Source organism: Anomaloglossus baeobatrachus, chromosome 2, assembly GCF_048569485.1.
Source record: "Anomaloglossus baeobatrachus isolate aAnoBae1 chromosome 2, aAnoBae1.hap1, whole genome shotgun sequence".
Lineage (NCBI taxonomy): Eukaryota > Metazoa > Chordata > Amphibia > Anura > Aromobatidae > Anomaloglossus > Anomaloglossus baeobatrachus.
Window position 1 is genome coordinate 344,028,677 of NC_134354.1, and position 12,860 is coordinate 344,041,536.

At 36.4% G+C, this 12,860-nt stretch overlaps 5 non-coding genes across 5 annotated transcripts; all 5 read left to right on the forward strand.

Annotated features, from left to right (window-relative positions):
• Positions 1-2,453: 2,453 nt before the first annotated feature.
• Positions 2,454-2,526, forward strand: TRNAV-AAC (transfer RNA valine (anticodon AAC)). The gene has a single exon. It is a non-coding gene; the product is annotated as a tRNA-Val (tRNA).
• A 5,468-nt stretch (positions 2,527-7,994) lies between these two features.
• Positions 7,995-8,067, forward strand: TRNAV-CAC (transfer RNA valine (anticodon CAC)). The gene has a single exon. It is a non-coding gene; the product is annotated as a tRNA-Val (tRNA).
• A 781-nt stretch (positions 8,068-8,848) lies between these two features.
• Positions 8,849-8,921, forward strand: TRNAV-AAC (transfer RNA valine (anticodon AAC)). The gene has a single exon. It is a non-coding gene; the product is annotated as a tRNA-Val (tRNA).
• Positions 8,922-11,161: 2,240 nt separating this feature from the next.
• TRNAV-CAC (transfer RNA valine (anticodon CAC)) lies at positions 11,162-11,234 on the forward strand. The gene has a single exon. It is a non-coding gene; the product is annotated as a tRNA-Val (tRNA).
• A 1,022-nt stretch (positions 11,235-12,256) lies between these two features.
• Positions 12,257-12,329, forward strand: TRNAV-CAC (transfer RNA valine (anticodon CAC)). The gene has a single exon. It is a non-coding gene; the product is annotated as a tRNA-Val (tRNA).
• Positions 12,330-12,860: the final 531 nt, after the last annotated feature.

The following is a 12,860-nucleotide window of genomic DNA, read 5'->3' on the forward strand; positions in this document are numbered from 1 at the left end:
GTTTCGTTGCCAAATGACTATACATTTTGGCTTCTATCACAAGGAGAACTACGATTTTGGGTTTCTTTTTTATTGAACATTTTAGCAGAAAACATAATCCCATATTATAAAAATCCTGTTTGTTTAAAAATATATAGTTCCAATAAATACAAAAGCAAACGACTAAACTGTGTAGAAAAAGTAAAACATTCAATGTAAACTTCAATTTAAGCAATATCCCTTTGTAGGTATAAAACTGGTAAAATATGTAATAAAAATTGTAAATGTTTCATTACCAAAAATACTTTCCTTCAGCAATAAAAAGGCCCTGTCAGTCACAATTCTGCTCTGCTAGCCAATACACAGTAACTTTTCATCAGGATTCATAGTGTAGTGGTCATCATGTCTGCTTAACACGTAGAAGGTCATCACGTCTGCTTAACACGCAGAAGGTCCTGGGTTTAATCCCCAGTGAAACCAATCTCTTCTTGGTGTTGAAATAATACCCTATCCAACTACAATATATGAATTTCTTGGCTTTGTTGCCGAATAACAGGATGTTTTGTCTTCCATCACCAACAGAACTTTGAATTTTTTTTTTTTTCCCTGGCGGTCAAAACTCGTCTCCAATTGCCATTGCTTTGCAGGATTTCACAGGTTTCATAGTGTAGTGGTTATCACGTCTGCGTAACACGCAGAAGGTCCTGGGTTCAATCCCTAGTGAAACCAGTCTCTTCTTGGTGTTGAAATAATACCCTATCCAACTGCAATACATGAAGTTCTTGGCTTTGTTGCCGAATGACGGGATGTTTTAGCTTCCATAACCAATGGAACTACGAATTATTTTTTTTTCCTGGCAGTCAAATTTCGTCTCTAATTGCCATTACTTTGCAGGAATCACAGGTTTTAAAGTGTGGTGGTCATCAAGTCTGCTTCATATGCAGAACGTTCTGGGTTCAATCCCCAGTGAAACCAATCTGTTTTCGCTGTTGAAGTAATTTGCTATCAACCTGTAATATATAAAATTCTTGGTTTCGTTGCCAAATGACAATACATTTTGGCTTCCATCACAAAGAGAACTACCATTTTGGGTTTCTTTTTTATTGAACATTTTAGCAGAAAACATAATCCCATATTATAAAAATCCTGTTTGTTTAAAAATATATAGTTCCCATAAATACAAAAGCAAACGACTAAACTGTGTAGAAAAAAGTAACACATTCATTGTAAACTTCAATTTAAGCAATATCCCTTTGTAGGAATAAAACTGGTAAAATATGTAATACAAATTGTAAATGTTTCATTACCAAAAATACTTTCCTTCAGCAATAAAAAGGCCCTGTCAGTCACAATTCTGCTCTGCTAGCCAATACACAGTAACTTTTCATCAGGATTCATAGTGTAGTGGTTATAATGTCTGCTTAACACGCAGAAGGTCCTGGGTTTAATCCCCAGTAAAACCAGTCTGTTCTTGTTGTTGAAATAATACCCTATCCAACTGCAATACATGAAGTTCTTGGCTTTGTTGCTGAATGACGGGATGTTTTAGCTACCATAACCAACAGAACTACGATTTTTTTTTTTTTCCTGGCAGTCAAATTTCGTCTCTAATTGCCATTACTTTGCAGGAATCGCAGGTTTTAAAGTGTGGTGGTCATCAAGTCTGCTTCATATGCAGAACGTTCTGGGTTCAATACCCAGTGAAACCAATCTGTTTTCGGTGTTGAAGTAATTTCCTATTAACCTGTAAAGTATGAAATTCTTGGTTTCGTTGCCAAATGACAATACATTTTGGCTTCTATCACAAGGAGAACTACGATTTTGGGTTTCTTTTTTATTGAACATTTTAGCAGAAAACATAATCCCATATTATAACAATCCTGTTTGTTTCAAAATTTATAGTTCCCATAAATACAAAAGCAAACGATTAAACTGTGTAGAAAAAAGTAACACATTCAATGTAAACTTCAATTTAAGCAATATCCCTTTGTAGGAATAAAACTGGTAAAATATGTAATAAAAATTGGAAATGTTTCATTACCAAAAACACTTTTCTTCAGCAATAAAAAGGCCCCATCAGTTACAATTCTGCTCTGCTTGCCAATACACGGTAACTTTCCAGAAGGTTTCATAGTGTAGTAGTCATCACGTCTGCTTAACACTGGTTCAATCCCCAGTAAAAGCAATCTGTTCTTGGTGTTGAAATAATACCCTATCAAACTACAATATATGAAGTTCTTGGCTTTGTTGCCGAATGATTGGATGTTTTGGCTTCCATCACCAACAGAACTAATAATTTTTTCCCCTGGCGGTCAAAACTCGTTTTCAATTGCCATTGATTTGCAGGATTTCACAGGTTTCATAGTGTAGTGGTCATCATGTCTGCTTCACACGCAGAAGGTCCTGGGTTCAATCCCCAGTGAAACCAATCCGTTTTCGCTGTTGAAGTAATTTGCTATCAACAGGATTTCACAGGTTTCATAGTGTAGTGGTCATCACGTTTGCTTAACAAGCAGAAGGTCCTGGGTTCAATCCCCAGTGAAACCAGTCTCTTCTTGGTGTTGAAATAATACCCTATCCAACTGCAACACATGAAGTTCTTGGCTTTGTTGCCGAATGACGGGATGTTTTAGCTTCCATAACCAACAGAACTACGAATTTTTTTTTTCCTGGCAGTCAAATTTCGTCTCTAATTGCCATTACTTTGCAGGAATCACAGGTTTTAAAGTGTGGTGGTCATCAAGTCTGCTTCATATGCAGAACGTTCTGGGTTCAATACCCAGTGAAACCAATCTGTTTTCGGTGTTGAAGTAATTTCCTATCAACCTGTAAAGTATGAAATTCTTGGTTTCGATGCCAAATGACAATACATTTTGGCTTCTATCACAAGGAGAACTACGATTTTGCGTTTCATTTTTATTGAACATTTTAGCAGAAAACATAATCCCATATTATAACAATCCTGTTTGTTTCAAAATTTATAGTTCCCATAAATACAAAAGCAAACGATTAAACTGTGTAGAAAAAAGTAACACATTCAATGTAAACTTCAATTTAAGCAATATCCCTTTGTAGGAATAAAACTGGTAAAATATGTAATAAAAATTGTAAATGTTTCATTACCAAAAACACTTTTCTTCAGCAATAAAAAAGCCCCGTCAGTTACAATTCTGCTCTGCTTGCCAATACATAGTAACTTTCCAGAAGGTTTCATAGTGTAGTAGTCATCACGTCTGCTTAACACTGGTTCAATCCCCAGTAAAAGCAATCTGTTCTCCGTGTTGAAATAATACCCTATCAAACTACAATATATGAAGTTCTTGGCTTTGTTGCCGAATGATGGGATGTTTTGGCTTCCATCACCAACAGAACTAAAAAATGTTTTCCCCTGGCGGTCAAAACTCGTTTTCAATTGCCATTGCTTTGCAGGATTTCACAGGTTTCATAGTGTAGTGGTCATCACGTCTGCTTCACACGCAGAAGGTCCTGGGTTCAATCCCTAGTGAAACCAATCCGTTTTCGCTGTTGAAGTAATTTGCTATCAACAGGATTTCACAGGTTTCTTAGTGTAGTGGTCATCACGTCTGCTTAACACGCAGAAGGTCCTGGGTTTAATCCCCAGTAAAACCAGTCTGTTCTTGGTGTTAAAATAATACCCTATCCAACTGCAATACATGAATTTTTGGGTTTGTTGCCGAATGACGGGATGTTTTAGCTTCCATAACCAACAGAACTACGAATTTTTTTTTTTTCCTGGCAGTCAAATTTCGTCTCTAATTGCCATTACTTTGCAGGAATCACAGGTTTTAAAGTGTGGCGGTCATCAAGTCTGCTTCATATGCAGAACGTTCTGGGTTCAATACCCAATGAAACCAATCTGTTTTCGGTGTTGAAGTAATTTCCTATCAACCTGTAAAGTATGAAATTCTTGGTTTCGTTGCCAAATGACAATACATTTTGGCTTCTATCACAAGGAGAACTACGATTTTGGGTTTCTTTTTTATTGAACATTTTAGCAGAAAACATAATCCCATATTATAACAATCCTGTTTGTTTCAAAACTTATAGTTCCCATAAATACAAAAGCAAACGATTAAACTGTGTAGAAAAAAGTAACACATTCAATGTAATCTTCAATTTAAGCAATATCCCTTTGTAGGAATAAAACTGGTAAAATATGTAATAAAAATTGTAAATGTTTCATTACCAAAAACACTTTTCTTCAGCAATAAAAAGGCCCCATCAGTTACAATTCTGCTCTGCTTGCCAATACATAGTAACTTTCCAGAAGGTTTCATAGTGTAGTAGTCATCACGTCTGCTTAACACTGGTTCAATCCCCAGTAAAAGCAATCTGTTCTTGGTGTTGAAATAATACCCTATCAAACTACAATATATGAAGTTCTTGGTTTTGCTGCCGAATGATGGGATGTTTTGGCTTCCATCACCAACAGAACTAATAATTTTTTTCCCCTGGCGGTCAAAACTCATTTTCAATTGCCATTGCTTTGCAGGATTTCACAGGTTTCATAGTGTAGTGGTCATCACGTCTGCTTCACACGCAGAATGTCCTGGGTTCAATCCCCAGTGAAACCAATCTGTTTTCGCTGTTGAAGTAATTGGCTATCAACAGGATTTCACAGGTTTCATAGTGTAGTGGTCATCACGTCTGCTTAACACGCAGAAGGTCCTGGGTTTAATCTCCAGTAAAATCAGTCTGTTCTTGGTGTTAAAATAATACCCTATCCAACTGCAATACATGAAGTTTTTGGCTTTGTTGCCGAATGACGGGATGTTTTAGCTTCCATAACCAACAGAACTACGATTTTTTTTTTTCCTGGCAGTCAAATTTCGTCTCTAATTGCCATTACTTTGCAGGAATCACAGGTTTTAAAGTGTGGCGGTCATCAAGTCTGCTTCATATGCAGAACGTTCTGGGTTCAATACCCAATGAAACCAATCTGTTTTCGGTGTTGAAGTAATTTCCTATCAACCTGTAAAGTATGAAATTCTTGGTTTCGTTGCCAAATGACAATACATTTTGGCTTCTATCACAAGGAGAACTACGATTTTGCGTTTCTTTTTTATTGAACATTTTAGCAGAAAACATAATCCCATATTATAACAATCCTGTTTGTTTCAAAATTTATAGTTCCCATAAATACAAAAGCAAACGATTAAACTGTGTAGAAAAAAGTAACACATTCAATGTAAACTTCAATTTAAGCAATATCCCTTTATAGGAATAAAACTGGTAAAATATGTAATAAAAATTGTAAATGTTTCATTACCAAAAACACTTTTCTTCAGCAATAAAAAGGCCCCATCAGTTACAATTCTGCTCTGCTTGCCAATACACAGTAACTTTCCAGAAGGTTTCATAGTGTAGTAGTCATCACATCTGCTTAACACTGGTTCAATCCCCAGTAAAAGCAATCTGTTCTTGGTGTTGAAATAATACCCTATCAAACTACAATATATGAAGTTCTTGGCTTTGTTGCCAAATGATGGGATGTTTTGGCTTCCATCTCCAACAGAACTAATAATTTTTTTCCCCTGGCGGTCAAAACTCGTTTTCAATTGCCATTGCTTTGCTGGATTTCACAGGTTTCATAGTGTAGTGGTCATTACGTTTGCTTCACACGCAGAAGGTCCTGGGTTCAATCCCCAGTGAAACCAATCCGTTTTCGCTGTTGAAGTAATTTGCTATCAACAGGATTTCACAGGTTTCATAGTGTAGTGGTCATCACGTCTGCTTAACACGCAAAAGGTCCTGGGTTTAATCCCCAGTAAAACCAGTCTGTTCTTGGTGTTGAAATAATACCTTATCCAACTACAATACATGAAGTTCTTGGCTTTGTTGCCGAATGACGGGATGTTTTAGCTTCCATAACCAACAGAACTACGAATTTTTTTTTTTTCCTGGCAGTCAAAACTCGTCTCCAATTGCCATTGCTTTGCAGGATTTCACAGGTTTTTAAGTGTGGTGGTCATCAAGTCTGCTTCATATGCAGAAGGTCCTGGGTTCAATCCCCAGTGAAACCAGTCTCTTCTTGGTGTTGAAATAATACCCTATCCAACTGCAATACATGAAGTTCTTGGCTTTGTTGCCGAATGACGGGATGTTTTAGCTTCCATAACCAACAGAACTACGCATATTTTTTTTTTCCTGGCAGTCAAATTTCGTCTCTAATTGCTATTACTTTGCAGGAATCACAGGTTTTAAAGTGTGGTGGTCATCAAGTCTGCTTCATATGCAGAACGTTCTGGGTTCAATACCCAGTGAAACCAATCTGTTTTCGGTGTTGAAGTAATTTCCTATCAACCTGTAAAGTATGAAATTCTTGGTTTCGTTGCCAAATGACAATACATTTTGGCTTCTATCACAAGGAGAACTACGATTTTGCGTTTCTTTTTTATTGAACATTTTAGCAGAAAACATAATCCCATATTATAACAATCCTGTTTGTTTCAAAATTTATAGTTCCCATAAATACAAAAGCAAACGATTAAACTGTGTAGAAAAAAGTAACACATTCAATGTAAACTTCAATTTAAGCAATATCCCTTTGTAGGAATAAAACTGGTAAAAGATGTAATAAAAATTGTAAATGTTTCATTACCAAAAACACTTTTCTTCAGCAATAAAAAAGCCCCGTTAGTTACAATTCTGCTCTGCTTGCCAATACATAGTAACTTTCCAGAAGGTTTCATAGTGTAGTAGTCATCACGTCTGCTTAACACTGGTTCAATCCCCAGTAAAAGCAATCTGTTCTCGGTGTTGAAATAATACCCTATCAAACTACAATATATGAAGTTCTTGGCTTTGTTGCCGAATGATGGGATGTTTTGGTTTCCATCACCAACAGAACTAAAAAAATTTTTCCGCTGGCGGTCAAAACTCGTTTTCAATTGCCATTGCTTTGCAGGATTTCACAGGTTTCATAGTGTAGTGGTCATCACGTCTGCTTCACACGCAGAAGGTCCTGGGTTCAATCCCAAGTGAAACCAATCCATTTTCGCTGTTGAAGTAATTTGCTAACAACAGGATTTCACAGGTTTCTTAGTGTAGTGATGTCTGCTTAACACGCAAAAGGTCCTGGGTTTAATCCCCAGTAAAACCAGTCTGTTCTTGGTGTTAAAATAATACCCTATCCAACTGCAATACATGAAGTTTTTGGCTTTGTTGCCGAATGACGGGATGTTTTAGCTTCCATAACCAACAGAACTACGAATTTTTTTTTTTCCTGGCAGTCAAATTTCGTCTCTAATTGCCATTACTTTGCAGGAATCACAGGTTTTAAAGTGTGGCGGTCATCAAGTCTGCTTCATATGCAGAACGTTCTGGGTTCAATACCCAATGAAACCAATCTGTTTTCGGTGTTGAAGTAATTTCCTATCAACCTGTAAAGTATGAAATTCTTGGTTTCGTTGCCAAATGACAATACATTTTGGCTTCTATCACAAGGAGAACTACGATTTTGGGATTCTTTTTTATTGAACATTTTAGCAGAAAACATAATCCCATATTATAACAATCCTGTTTGTTTCAAAATTTATAGTTCCCATAAATACAAAAGCAAACGATTAAACTGTGTAGAAAAAAGTAACACATTCAATGTAATCTTCAATTTAAGCAATATCCCTTTGTAGGAATAAAACTGGTAAAATATGTAATAAAAATTGTAAATGTTTCATTACCAAAAACACTTTTCTTCAGCAATAAAAAGGCCCCATCAGTTACAATTCTGCTCTGCTTGCCAATACATAGTAACTTTCCAGAAGGTTTCATAGTGTAGTAGTCATCACGTCTGCTTAACACTGGTTCAATCCCCAGTAAAAGCAATCTGTTCTTGGTGTTGAAATAATACCCTATCAAACTATAATATATGAAGTTCTTGGCTTTGCTGCCGAATGATGGGATGTTTTGGCTTCCATCACCAACAGAACTAATAATTTTTTTCCCCTGGCGGTCAAAACTCGTTTTTAATTGCCATTGCTTTGCAGGATTTCACAGGTTTCATAGTGTAGTGGTCATCACGTCTGCTTCACACGCAGAAGGTCCTGGGTTCAATCCCCAGTGAAACCAATCCGTTTTCGCTGTTGAAGTAATTTGCTATCAACAGGATTTCACAGGTTTCATAGTGTAGTGGTCATCACGTCTGCTTAACACGCAGAAGGTCCTGGGTTTAATCCCCAGTGAAACCAATCTGTTTTCGCTGTTGAAGTAATTTGCTATCAACCTGTAATGTATAAAATTCTTTGTCTCGTTGCCAAATGACAATACATTTTGGCTTCCATCACAAAGAGAACTACTATTTTGGGTTTCTTTTTTATTGTCCATTTTAGCAGAAAACATAATCCCATATTATAAAAATCCTGTTTGTTTAAAAATATATAGTTCCCATAAATACAAAAGCAAACGACTAAACTGTGTAGAAAAAAGTAACACATTCAATGTAAACTTCAATTTAAGCAATATCCCTTTGTAGGAATAAAACTGGTAAAATATGTAATAAAATATGTAAATGTTTCATTACCAAAAATACTTTCCTTCAGCAATAAAAAGGCCCTGTCAGTCACAATTCTGCTCTGCTAGCCAATACACAGTTACCTTTCATCAGGATTCATAGTGTAGTGGTCATCATGTCTGCTTAACACGCAGAAGGTCCTGGGTTTAACCCCCAGTAAAACCAGTCTGTTCTTGGTGTTGAAATAATACCCTATGAAACTACAATATTTAAGTTCTTGGCTTTGTTGCAGAATAATGGGATGTTTTGGCTTCCATCACCAACAGACCTAAGATTTTTTTTTTTTTCCCTGGCGGTCAAAACTCGTCTCCAATTGCCATTGCTTTGCAGGATTTCACAGGTTTCATAGTGTAGTGGTCATCACGTCTGCTTAACACGCAGAAGGTCCTGGGTTCAATCCCCAGTGAAACCAGTCTCTTCTTGGTGTTGAAATAATACCCTATCCAACTGCAATACATGAAGTTCTTGGCTTTGTTGCCGAATGACGGGATGTTTTAGCTTCCATAACCAACAGAACTACGAATTTTTTTTTTTTCCTGGCAGTCAAATTTCGTCTCTAATTGCCATTACTTTGCAGGAATCACAGGTTTTAAAGTGTGGTGGTCATCAAGTCTGCTTCATATGCAGAACGTTGTGGGTTCAATACCCAGTGAAACCAATCTGTTTTCGGTGTTGAAGTAATTTCCTATCAATCTGTAAAGTATGAAATTCTTGGTTTTGTTGCCAAATGACAATACATTTTGGCTTCTATCACAAGGAGAACTACGATTTTGGGTTTCTTTTTTATTGAACATTTTAGCAGAAAACATAATCCCATATTATAACAATCCTGTTTGTTTCAAAATTTATAGTTCCCATAAATACAAAAGCAAACGATTAAACTGTGTAGAAAAAAGTAACACATTCAATGTAATCTTCAATTTAAGCAATATCCCTTTGTAGGAATAAAACTGGTAAAATATGTAATAAAAATTGTAAATGTTTCATTACCAAAAACACTTTTCTTCAGCAATAAAAAGGCCCCATCAGTTACAATTCTGCTCTGCTTGCCAATACACAGTAACTTTCCAGAAGGTTTCATAGTGTAGTAGTCATCACGTCTGCTTAACACTGGTTCAATCCCCAGTAAAAGCAATCTGTTCTCGGTGTTGAAATAATACCCTATCAAACTACAATATATGAAGTTTTTGGCTTTGTTGCCGAATGATGGGATGGTTCGGCTTCCATCACCAACAGAACTAATAATTTTTTTCCCCTGGCTGGCAAAACTCGTTTTCAATTGCCATTGCTTTGCAGGATTTCACAGGTTTCATAGTGTAGTGGTCATCACGTCTGCTTCACACGCAGAAGGTCCTGGGTTCAATCTTTTTTATTGAACATTTTAGCAGAAAACATAATCCCATATTATAACAATCCTGTTTGTTTCAAAATTTATAGTTCCCATAAATACAAAAGCAAACGATTAAACTGTGTAGAAAAAAGTAACACATTCAATGTAATCTTCAATTTAAGCAATATCCCTTTGTAGGAATAAAACTGGTAAAATATGTAATAAAAATTGTAAATGTTTCATTACCAAAAACACTTTTCTTCAGCAATAAAAAGGCCCCGTCAGTTACAATTCTGCTCTGCTTGCCAATACACAGTAACTTTTCATCAGGATTCATAGTGTAGTGGTCATCATGTCTGCTTAACACGTAGAAGGTCATCACGTCTGCTTAACACGCAGAAGGTCCTGGGTTTAATCCCCAGTAAAAACCAGTCTGTTCTTGGTGTTGAAATAATACCCTATCCAACTGCAATACATGAAGTTCTTGGCTTTGTTGCCAAATGACAGGATGTTTTAGCTTCCCTAACCAACAGAACTACGAATTTTTTTTTTCCTGGCAGTCAAATTTCGTCTCTAATTGCCATTACTTTGCAGGAATCACCGGTTTTAAAGTGTGGTGGTCATCAAGTTTGCTTCATATGCAGAACGTTCTGGGTTCAATACCCAGTGAAACCAATCTGTTTTCGGTGTTATAGTAATTTCCTATTAACCTGTAAAGTATGAAACTCTTGGTTTCGTTGCCAAATGACAATACATTTTGGCTTCTATCACAAGGAGAACTACGATTTTGGGTTTCTTTTTTATTGAACATTTTAGCAGAAAACATAATCCCATATTATAACAATCCTGTTTGTTTCAAAATTTATAGTTCCCATAAATACAAAAGCAAACGATTAAACTGTGTAGAAAAAAGTAACACATTCAATGTAATCTTCAATTTAAGCAATATCCCTTTGTAGGAATAAAACTGGTAAAATATGTAATAAAAATTGTAAATGTTTCATTACCAAAAACACTTTTCTTCAGCAACAAAAAGGCCCCATCAGTTACAATTCTGCTCTGCTTGAAAATACACAGTAACTTTCCACAAGGTTTCATAGTGTAGTAGTCATCACGTCTGCTTAACACTGGTTCAATCCCCAGTAAAAGCAATCTGTTCTCGGTGTTGAAATAATACCCTATCAAACTACAATATATGAAGTTCTTGGCTTTGTTGCCGAATGATGGGATGTTTTGGCTTCCATCACCAACAGAACTAATAATTTTTTTCCCCTGGCGGTCAAAACTCGTTTTCAATTGCCATTGCTTTGCAGGATTTCACAGGTTTCATAGTGTAGTGGTCATCACGTCTGCTTCACACGCAGAAGGTCCTGGGTTCAATCCCCAGTGAAACCAATCTGTTTTCGCTGTTGAAGTAATTTGCTATCAACAGGATTTCACAGGTTTTATAGTGTAGTGGTCATCACGTCTGCTTAACACGCAGAAGGTCCTGGGTTTAATCCCCAGTAAAAACCAGTCTGTTCTTGGTGTTGAAATAATACCCTATCCAACTGCAATACATGAAGTTCTTGGCTTTGTTGCCAAATGACGGGATGTTTTAGCTTCCGTAACCAACAGAACTACGATTTTTTTTTTCCTGGCAGTCAAATTTCGTCTCTAATTGCCATTACTTTGCAGGAATCACCGGTTTTAAAGTGTGGTGGTCATCAAGTTTGCTTCATATGCAGAACGTTCTGGGTTCAATACCCAGTGAAACCAATCTGTTTTCGGTGTTATAGTAATTTCCTATTAACCTGTAAAGTATGAAATTCTTGGTTTCATTGCCAAATGACAATACATTTTGGCTTCTATCACAAGGAGAACTACGATTTTGGGTTTCTTTTTTATTGAACATTTTAGCAGAAAACATAATCCCATATTATAACAATCCTGTTTGTTTCAAAATTTATAGTTCCCATAAATACAAAAGCAAACGATTAAATTGTGTAGAAAAAAGTAACACATTCAATGTAAACTTCAATTTAAGCAATATCCCTTTGTAGGAATAAAACTGGTAAAATATGTAATAAAAATTGTAAATGTTTCATTACCAAAAATACTTTCCTTCAGCAATAAAAAGGCCCCGTCAGTCACAATTCTGCTCTGCTAGCCAATACACAGTAACTTTTCATCAGGATTCATAGTGTAGTGGTCATCATGTCTGCTTAACACGTAGAAGGTCCTGGGTTTAATCCCCAGTAAAACCAGTCTGTTCTTGGTGTTGAAATAATACCCTATCAAACTACAATATATGAAGCTCTTGGCTTTGTTGCAGAATGATGGGATGTTTTGGCTTCCATCACCAACAGAACTAATAATTTTTTTCCCCTGGCGGTCAAAACTCGTTTTCAATTGCCATTGCTTTGCAGGATTTCACAGGTTTCATAGTGTAGTGGTCATCACGTCTGCTTCACACGCAGAAGGTCCTGGGTTCAATCCCCAGTGAAACCAATCCGTTTTCGCTGTTGAAGTAATTTGCTATCAACAGGATTTCACAGGTTTCATAGTGTAGTGGTCATCACGTCTGCTTAACACGCAGAAGGTCCTGGGTTTAATCCCCAGTAAAACCAGTCTGTTCTTGGTGTTGAAATAATACCCTATCCAACTGCAATACATGAAGTTCTTTGCTTTGTTGCCGAATGACGGGATGTTTTAGCTTCCATAACCAACAGAACTACGAATTATTTTTTTTTCCTGGCAGTCAAATTTCGTCTCTAATTGCCATTACTTTGCAGGAATCACAGGTTTTAAAGTGTGGTGGTCATCAAGTCTGCTTCATATGCAGAATGTTCTGAGTTCAATAACCAGTGAAACCAATCTGTTTTCGGTGTTGAAGTAATTTCCTATCAACCTGTAAAGTATGAAATTCTTGGTTTTGTTGCCAAATGACAATACATTTTGGCTTCTATCACAAGGAGAACTACGATTTTGGGTTTCTTTTTTATTGAACATTTTAGCAGAAAACATAATCCCATATTATAA